A 10,005-nucleotide genomic window follows, 5' to 3' on the forward strand; every position below is an offset into this window, starting at 1 on the left:
AAATACAGTACCTTCAGAAAGAATTCACACCCCTTGACTTTTTCCACATTTTGTTGTGCTACAGCGTGAATTTAAAATAGATTAAATCGAGTTTTGTTGTCACTGGCCTACACACAATACTGCATAATGTCAAAGTGGAATCAGGTTTTTAGAATGTTTTACAAACTGATAAAAAACACACAGCTGAAATGTTGCATTAACTCAAACATGATTTTTGCATCATCTCTGTACCAAACACATATCATTATCTGTAAGGTCCCTCAGTCGAGCAGTGAATTTCAAACACAGATTCAATCACAAAGACCAATGCCTCYCAAAGAAGGGCACCTTTTGGTAGATGGGTAAACATTTAAAAAGCAGACATTGAATATCCCTTTGAGCATGGTGAAGTTATTAATTACACTTTGAAAGGTGTATAAATACACCTAATACACCCAGTCACATAAGATAAAGGTGTCTGTCCTAACTGTGAGAGCCCATGCTCTTACAATGGAAAGTATAGGGAAATAATGAAATCTAGCTCCCAGGATGCAATTCCTATGGTTTCCACAGGGTGTCAGCAGTTTATGTTCAAGGTTTCAGGCTTGTTTCTTTCAAAACGACTAAGAAATATGAGTTTTAGTACTGGGACACACTGTTGGAAATTCGTGTTTGGGCGCACGATGAAGATCGACGCACTTGCTAATATCGGTATCCTATTGAACATACTTCTTTCCGTATGAGATATTATCGTTTGATTACAATTTAGGGGTCAATAGGAGGAGTCTGAGGAGTCAATAGAAATGTATTTTGACTTGTTTTAATAAAGTTTAGCGGTAGATTTCCGGATTCCTTACTCTGCATCTTGAACGAGTGGATTACTCAAATCGATGGCGCCAAGTAAACTGACTTTTTGGGATATAAAGAAGGATTTTATCTAACAAAACGACACTTCATATTATAGCTGGGACCTTGTGGATGACAAATCAGAGAAAGATTTTCAAAAAGTAAGTGAATATTTAATCGCTATTTGTGAATTTATGAAACCTGTGCCGGTGGAGAAATATTTTGATGTGGGCCACCGTCCTCAAACAATCGCATGGCATGCTTTCGCTGCAATGGCTAGTGTAAATCGGACAGTGCAGTTAGATTAATTCATCTAATAATTCAATAGTGAATTAATCTCCCAGTGTCTTGTGGAAAGCAAACTGAACCAGGTTTTCGTCTAGGATTTTGCCTGTGCTTAGCTCCATTCCTTTCCTTTTTTATCCTGAAAAACTCCCCAGTCCTTAACAAATACAAGAATGCCCATAACATGATGCAGCCACCACCATGCTTGAAAAAAGGAGAGTGGCACTCAGTAATGTTTAGATCTTTAGATCTGGTTTAGATCTTATCTGTCAGAAAGATATCAGTTTGTCTCTGTGAATGGTTTGTCCTCTGACAAATCAACCGTAAATGTTGGTGTTCCTCAAGGTTCCGTTTTAGGACCACTATTGTTTTCACTATAMACAGTGGGGCAAAAAAGTATTTAGTCAGCCGCCAATTGTGCAAGTTCTCCCACTTAAAAAGGAGAGAGGCCTGTAATTTTCATCATAGGTACACTTCAACTATGACAGACAAAATGAAAAAAGAAAATCCAGAAAATCACATTGTAGGATTTTTTATGAATTTATTTGCAAATTATGGTGGAAAATAAGTATTTGGTCACCTACAAACAAGCAAGATTTCTGGCTCTCACAGACCTGTAACTTCTTCTTTAAGAGGCTCCTCTGTCCTCGTTACCTGTATTAATGGCACCTGTTTGAACTTGTTATCAGTATAAAAGACACCTGTCCACAACCTCAAACAGTCACACTCCAAACTCCACTATGGCCAAGACCAAAGAGCTGTCAAAGGACACCAGAAACAAAATTGTAGATCTGCACCAGGCTGGGAAGACTGAATCTGCAATAGGTAAGCAGCTTGGTTGAAATCACTGTGGGAGCAATTATTAGGAAATGGAAGACATACAAGACCACTGATAATCTCCCTCGATCTGGGGCTCCACGCAAGATCTCACCCCGTGAGGTCAAAATGATCAACAAGAACGGTGAGCAAAAATCCCAGAACCACACGGGGGGACCTAGTGAATGACCTGCAGAGAGCTGGGACCAAAAGTAACAAATACCATCAGTAACACACTAGCCGCCAGGGACTCAAATCCTGCAGTGCCAGACGTGTCCCCCTGCTTAAGCCAGTACATGTCCAGGCCCGTCTGAAGTTTGCTAGAGAGCATTTGGATGATCCAGAAGAAGATTGGGAGAATGTCATATGGTCAGATGAAACCAAATAGAACTTTTTGGTAAAAACTCAACTCGTCGTGTTTGGAGGACAAAGAATGCTGAGTTGCATCCAAAGAACACCATACCTACTGTGAAGCAGGGGGGGTGGAAACATCATGCTTTGGGGCTGTTTTTCTGCAAAGGGACCAGGACGACTGATCCGTGTAAAGGAAAGAATGAATGGGCCATGTAACGTGAGATTTTGAGTGAAAACCTCCTTCCATCAGCAAGGGCATTGAAGATGAAACGTGGCTGGGTCTTTCAGCATGACAATGATCCCAAACACACCGCCGGGCAACGAAGGAGTGGCTTCGTAAGAAGCATTTCAAGGTCTGGAGTGGCCTAGCCAGTCTCCAGATCTCAACCCCATAGAAAATCTTTGGAGGGAGTTGAAAGTCCGTGTTGCCCAGCAACAGCCCCAAAACATCACTGCTCTAGAGGAGATCTGCATGGAGGAATGGGCCAAAATACCAGCAACAGTGTGTGAAAACCTTGTGAAGACTTACAAAAAAACGTTTGACCTCTGTCATTGCCAACAAAGGGTATATAACAAAGTATTGAGATAAACTTTTGTTATTGACCAAATACTTATTTTCCACCATAATTTGCAAATAAATTCATTAAAAATCCTACAATGTGATTTTCTGGATTTGTTTTCTCATTTTGTCTGTCATAGTTGAAGTGTACCTATGATGAAAAATTACAGGCCTCTCTCATCTTTTTAAGTGGGAGAACTTGCACAATTTGGTGGTGACTAAATACTTTTTGCCCCACTGTATTTTACCTCTTGGGGATGTCATTCGAAAACATAATGTTTAATTTTCATTTCACTGCTATGCGGATGACACACAGCTGTACATTTCAATGAAACATGGTGAAGCCCCAAAATTGCCCTCGCTAGAAGCCTGTGTTTCAGACATAAGGAAGTGGATGGCTGCAAACGTTTTACTTTTAAACAAAACAGAGATGCTTGTTCTAGGTCCCAAGAAACAAAGAGATCTTCTGTTGAATCTGACAATTTATGTTGATGGTTGTAAAGTCGTCTCAAATAAAACTGTGAAGGACCTCGGCGTTACTCTGGACCCTGATGTCTCTTTTGACGAACATATCAAGACTGTTTCAAGGACAGCTTTTTTTCCATCTACGTAACATTGCAAACATCAGAAACTTTCTGTCCAAAAATGATGCAGAAAAATGTATCCATATTTTTGTTACTTCTAGGTTAGACTACTGCAATGCTCTACTTTCCGGCTACCCGGATAAAGCACTAAATAAACTTCAGTTAGTGCTAAATACGGCTGCTAGAATCCTGACTAGAACCAAAAAATGTCATCATATTATTCCAGTGCTAGCCTCCRTACACTGGCTTCCTGTTAAGGCAAGAGCTGATTTCAAGGTTTTACTGCTAACCTACAAAGCATTACATGGGCTTGCTCCTACCTATCTTTCCGATTTGGTCCTGCCGTACATACCTAAACATACGCTACGGTCACAAGACGCAGGCCTCCTAATTGTCCCTAGCATTTCTAAGCCAACAGCTGGAGGCAGGGCTTTCTCCTATAGAGCTCCATTTTTATGGAATGGTCTGCCTACCCATGTGAGAGACGCAGACTCGGTCTCAACCTTTAAGTCTTCATTGAAGACTCATCTCTTCAGTAGGTCCTATGATTGAGTGTAGTCTGGCCCAGGAGTGTGAAGGTGAACGGAAAGGCACTGGAGCAACGAACCACCCTTGCTGTCTCTGCCTGGCCGGTTCCCCTCTCTCCACTGGGAATCTCTGCCTCTAACCCTATTACAGGGGCTGAGTCACTGGCTTACTGATGCTCTTCCATGCCGTCCCTAGGAGAGGTGCATCACTTGAGTGGGTTGAGTCACTGACATGGTCTTCCTGTCTGGGTTGGCGCCCCCCCCCCTTGGGTTGTGCCGTGGCGGAGATCTTTGTGGGCTATACTCGGCCTTGTCTCAGGATGGTAAGTTGGTGGTTGAAGGTATCCCTCAGTGGTGTGGGGCTGTGCTTTCTGCCTCTTCTGCCTGTTTGGCCCTGTCAAGGGTATCGTCGGATGGGGCCACAGTGTCACCTGACCCCTCCTGTCTCAGCCTCAATTATTTAAGCTGCAGGAGTTTATGTGTCGGGGGGCTAGGGTCAGTCTGTTATATTCTTGGAGTATTTCTCCTGTCTTATCCGGTGTCCGTATGCTCCTCTAATTCTCTCTTTCTCTCTTTCTTTCTCTCTCTCAGAGGACCTGAGCCCTAGGACCATGCCTCAGGACTACCTGGCATGATGACTCCTTGTTGTCCCCAGTCCACCTGGCCGTGCTGCTGCTCCAGTTTCAACTGTTCTGCCTGCGGCTATGGAACCCTGACCTGTTCACTGTGATTACTATTATTTGACCATGCTGGTCATCTATGAACATTTGAACATCTTGGCCATGTTCTGTTATGATCTCCACCCGTTACAGCCAGAAGAGGACTGGCCACCCCTCATAGCCTGGTTCCTCTCTAGGTTTCTTCCTAGGTTTTGGCCTATCTAGGGAGTTTTTCCTAGTCACCGTGCTTCTACACTTGCATTGCTTGCTGTTTTGGGGTTTTAGGCTGGGTTTCTGTACAGCACTTTGATATATCAGCTGATGTAAGAAGGGCTATATAAATACATTTGATTTGATTTGATTTAATGTGTTGTATTGGATTTGTATTCAGGACAAAAAGTTAATTGCTTTGCCAGATTTTTTGCAGTATTACTTTAGTGCCTTGTTGCAAACAGGATGTACAGTTGAAGTCGGAAGTTTACATACACTTAGGTTGGAGTCATTAAAACTCATTTTTCAACCACCACAAATTTCTTGTTAACAAACTAAAGTTTTGGCAAGTCAGTTWGGACATCTACTTTCCAACAACTGTTTACATACAGATTATTTCACTTATAATTCACTGTATCACAATTCCAGTGGGTCAGAAGTTTACATACACTCAGTTGACTGTGCCTTTAAACTGCTTGGAAAATTCCAGAAAATMATGTGGCTTTAGAAGCTTCTGATAGGTTAATTGACGTCATTTGAGACAATTGGAGATGTACCTGTGGATGTATTTCCAGGCCTACCATCAAACTCAGTGCCTCTTTGCTTGACATCATGGGAAAATCAAAAGAAATCAGCCAAGACCTCAGAAAAAAAATTGTAGACCTCCACAAGTCTGGTTCATCCTTGGGAGCAATRTCTAAACGCCTGAAGGAACCACGTTCATCTGTACAAACAATAGTACTAAGAATATTGAACAGGAACCTTAAAAGAAGGCAGCTATGAATAAGTATACCGACATAGAAGTTTTGAATAAAAACCTGGAGTCGGACTCTGATCAGGGGAGCGATTTGGACAATGAGGATTTCGACTCGGCGGACGAAGATTGCTTTCTAATAAGTGGCGATCCACACTTATTTTCATGACATTATATAGCTAATTTACTACGTATTTACTTTTTTATAAGTTGTCTGCTTTTTGTGCTTTGGATTTAGTTTACATAGGCCTATGTAACAAGTCATTTTAATGTTATATAATTCCAAAGTAGTTATTGGCTATGTTTCATATTAGTTCACTGTTTCCTGTTCTAAGTAACATTCTTGTAACTTTGGAGAGGCCACTAATCTCTCATGGCCATTATTTATTTGTGGTTCTCACCTCTGCCTTTGTCTCCAAAGTGTTACTGTTTGCATTGTGTGTGTCCTTCACCTTCTATGTGAGTCACTGTACACGTGAAGTTTAGGCTTGGTGTTTTTACTTTACAGTAATTTCATTTTGTAAATTTAGTTAGCTGTAATTCTGTGACTTACAACAATATCCCTTTATTTTATTCACTACAGATTGGAGGATGCAGAGGATTTGGATGATGACGTTAAGGAGAGACCCCTCCCCAGCAAGTGCTGCCACCAGTCAAGGTCTTCACCCCCCACTGCAATGTCAATCACCCCGTCTGATGGATCTACATCCACCACTCGACAAAGACCCCACTCCTCTTCAACCCCCCCACTGCAGACCCTGGCACCACTTCCCACTGCAAGTTCATCTGGAGGTGCAGGGCAGGGAGGAGATCTAGGCCTCAACAGAGGAGAGGCAGTGGAAGCAGCACAACAGAGGGAGATAAAACTGAGGACAGGTGGCATACGGTCCTTGAGGATGATGAGGAGCCAGAACAATTTAGGTTTAAACCCAAAAGACCAGTTGCAGCAGGGGGGGAAGGAAGATGTCCTAGAAACCTGTCACCATGGTTGTCATGCTTAACTACATTTCCTTGGTGTTTTACATGGGACTGGTAAAGGTATCAAGACTAGTTGACAACTGGAGCAAGTCCCCACTCTATCGGTTTGAGTTCCCCACCTCCATCATTAGTGAAAACTGATTCTTGGCCATCAACCGTACTCTTCACATGAGTGACCCACAAAAGGATCAGGAGCATGACCAGAAGAAGGACACTGCAGGGTATGATCGTATTGCAAGAGTCAATAAACTTGATAAACTTGAAAATAAACTTGATTGATGGTGGAGGCATGCAAAACGTACTTCCGGCCTGCTCAAAATGAATCTATAGATGAGCGCATGGTTGCCTCAAAGGCTCGAATTGTCTTGAAGCAATATATGAAAAATAAGCCGACCAAATGGGGCTACAAGCTCTTTGTGTTAGCCGATTCAACCTCTGCCTACACGTGAAACTTTTCATCTATGAAGGCAAGGTGATCACATCCACACCCACTGGGAAGAGCCTTAGTTATGACTCTGTCATGCAACTGATGGACTTCACCTTACTTGGCAGTGGGTACAAGCTCTTTGTGGACAATTTTTATACTAGTCCRATGCTTTTCATAGACCTCTTGAAAAAGAAAATGGAGGCTTGTGGCACCATTCGTCCTAACAGAATAGGTTTCCCCAAGACCAAGGTAAACGACATCACAAAGACAGCGGAGAAGGGGACCGTACGTTGGATCAGGACTAACACGCTGCTTTYTGTGAAATGGAAGGACACTAGGGAAGTTACCATGCTCCCCACACAGCATAAGGCATTCAATAACGGGGCATGGGTGAGGAAGAATGTCCCTGTTTCTGTGAAGGACTACAATTCCAGCATGGGCGGTGTCAACCTATCTGATGCTCTGATAGGCTACCACCAGGTCCTCCACAAGACCAGGATGTGGTATAAGACCTTTTTTTACCACTTTGTGGACATTTCTACAGTAAATGCTTTCATTCTGCACAAGCAGATGGCCAAAGCAAAAAAGTCAAACCCCTCTCTCACAGTTGGCCTTACGAGAGCAGCTGGTGTTGGAAATGGCTGAATTGGGGGCCCAAAGCAACCTCAAAGACATCACAAGACACCCCCACTCAAGGTGAGCGCCACTATCCAACACACATGACAAAAGGAAGAACTGCAAGCATTGCACAAAACACAGGTGCAAAAAAATTGCGAAGTGCCAGATCTTCTGTCCGCAATGCCAGATCGCTTTTTGTTTCCTGGCAGAGCGAGACTGCTTCAAAGACTATCATGACACGTACAAGCTATGGTGAAAGTGAAATCTAATCAATCTACACCTGGGATGTAATACGAACACGAATGCCATTTGTAAATTGTTCAGCTTATTTCTAATTTTGCACATTTTTAGTGCAGGGCACGTGTGTAACTAAGTTTGTTTTTGATGAGACATTCCTATAAATGTTTTAATGTATTGTATGTCTGTTGCTTTTATATTGTTTTTGTAAACAGTTAATTTGTATGTGGGACCAATACATTGGACATGCCTAGGCTAAACGTTAAAGCACTTTGGAGTGGTTGAAAAAAACTTGGATATCCCCTGTATGTCCCCTGACACCACCACAATGTTTGAGAGAGGTTGGTGTTGTATTTAAAAAAAATGTGAACATAACTTTTAGCCATATCCAGTGTGCAAAAACAGTGCAATTACCGCATTCGGACACTTTGAACAGGTTGAAAAGACACTTGAATGTACCCTGGATACCCCATACCACCACAATGTTTGAGTGAGGTCGATATGTTAGAAATTGTGCTTCTATACTGAGCGCTACTACAGCTCCTGGATAGCATACAGTCAAGGGCCATGAGATTGTGTGTGGGTGCATTCAGGACGACACCTGTAGAGGCAGTGCAGGTGGATAGTGGGGAATTGCCACTGAGTATAAGGTGTGAAAAACTTGCATTAGCGTACTGGGTGATGTTGAAAGGGAGTTCAAGAGGACATCCTGCAGTCAAGGTAACTGGAGGAATGCTGGGTGTGAGGAGTGGGTAAGCAGAGGGTGTACGGGTGGACAATCGGGCAGAAGGTGGTAGAATATGGACTGGGGTAGAGAGAGAGGGGGCTGGCAATTGCATTGGTGAACATTCCTCTGGCTGTTTCTGAAACCAAGTGTAATTTGGACATGATTGAGGGCAGGAGAGAATGGGGTGAGGACGTGAGACTGGGTGGAGAGACACCACATGACCAAAGGTATATGTGGACACCTGCTCATTGAACATATCATTTCAATAATATGGAGTTGGTACCCCTTTTGTAATAGAAGCAATCTTCATTCTTCTGGGAAAGCTTTCCAATAGATATTGGATCATTGCTGCGGGGACTTGCTTCCATTCAGCCACGAGCGTTAGTGAGGTCAGGCACTGATGTTGGGGGATTTAGGCCTGACTCACAGTCGGCGTTCCAATTCATCCCAAAGGTGTTCAATGGGGTTGAGGTCATGGTTCTGTGCAGGCCAGTCAAGTTCTTACACACCGTATTGACCTCACTTTGTGCACGCGGCATTGTCATGCTGAAACAGGGAAGGGCCTTCCCCAAACTGTTGCAGCAAAGTTGGAGGTGCAGAATTGTCTAGAATGTCATTTGTGTGTTGTAGTGTTAAGATTTCCCTTCACTGGAATTAAGGGGCCTATCCCAAACCATGAATAACGGACCCAAAACATTATTCCTCCTCCACCAAACCCAGATGAATCTGTCAGACTGCCAGATGGTGAAGCATGATTCATCACTCCAAAGAACGGGTGTCCACTGCTCCAGAGTCCAAGGGTGGCAAGCTTTATACCACTCCAGCCGATGCTTGGCATTGCGCATGYTGATCTTAGGCTTGTGTTCGTCTGCTTGACCATGGAAACCCATTTCATGAAGCTCCCGATGAACAGTTCTTGTGCTGACGTTGTTTCCAGAGGACAGATGATTTTTACGTGCTTCAGCACTCGGCGGTCCAGTTCTGTGAGCTTGTGTGGCCTACAACTTTGTGGCTGAGCCGTTGTTGCTCCCACTTCACAATAACAGCACTTACAGTTCACCAGGGCAACTCTAGGAGGGCAGAAATTTTACAAACTGACTTGTTGGAAAGGTGGCATCCTATGACGGTGCCACTGAGCTCTTCAGTAAGGCCATTCTACTGACAATGTTTGTTAAGGGAGATTGCATGGCTGTGTGCTCGATTTTATACACCTGTCAGCAACGGGTGTGGATGAAATAGCTGAATCCACTCATTTGAAGGGATTTCCACATACCTTTGTGTATATAGATATTTGTTTTTATTTGTTTTTAAGGATATATACAGATGGTTCAAAGGATTCAGTCAGTGGTAGGGTGGGGGCAGGGGTGTATATCCCAGATTTCAATGTTAGAGTATGTAAGCGGTTAACTGATTGTGTGAATGTATGTGGCCGAGTTCATGGCCGC

The sequence above is a fragment of the Salvelinus sp. IW2-2015 genome, linkage group LG36 (genome assembly GCF_002910315.2).
Source record: "Salvelinus sp. IW2-2015 linkage group LG36, ASM291031v2, whole genome shotgun sequence".
Taxonomy (NCBI): Eukaryota; Metazoa; Chordata; class Actinopteri; order Salmoniformes; family Salmonidae; genus Salvelinus; species Salvelinus sp. IW2-2015.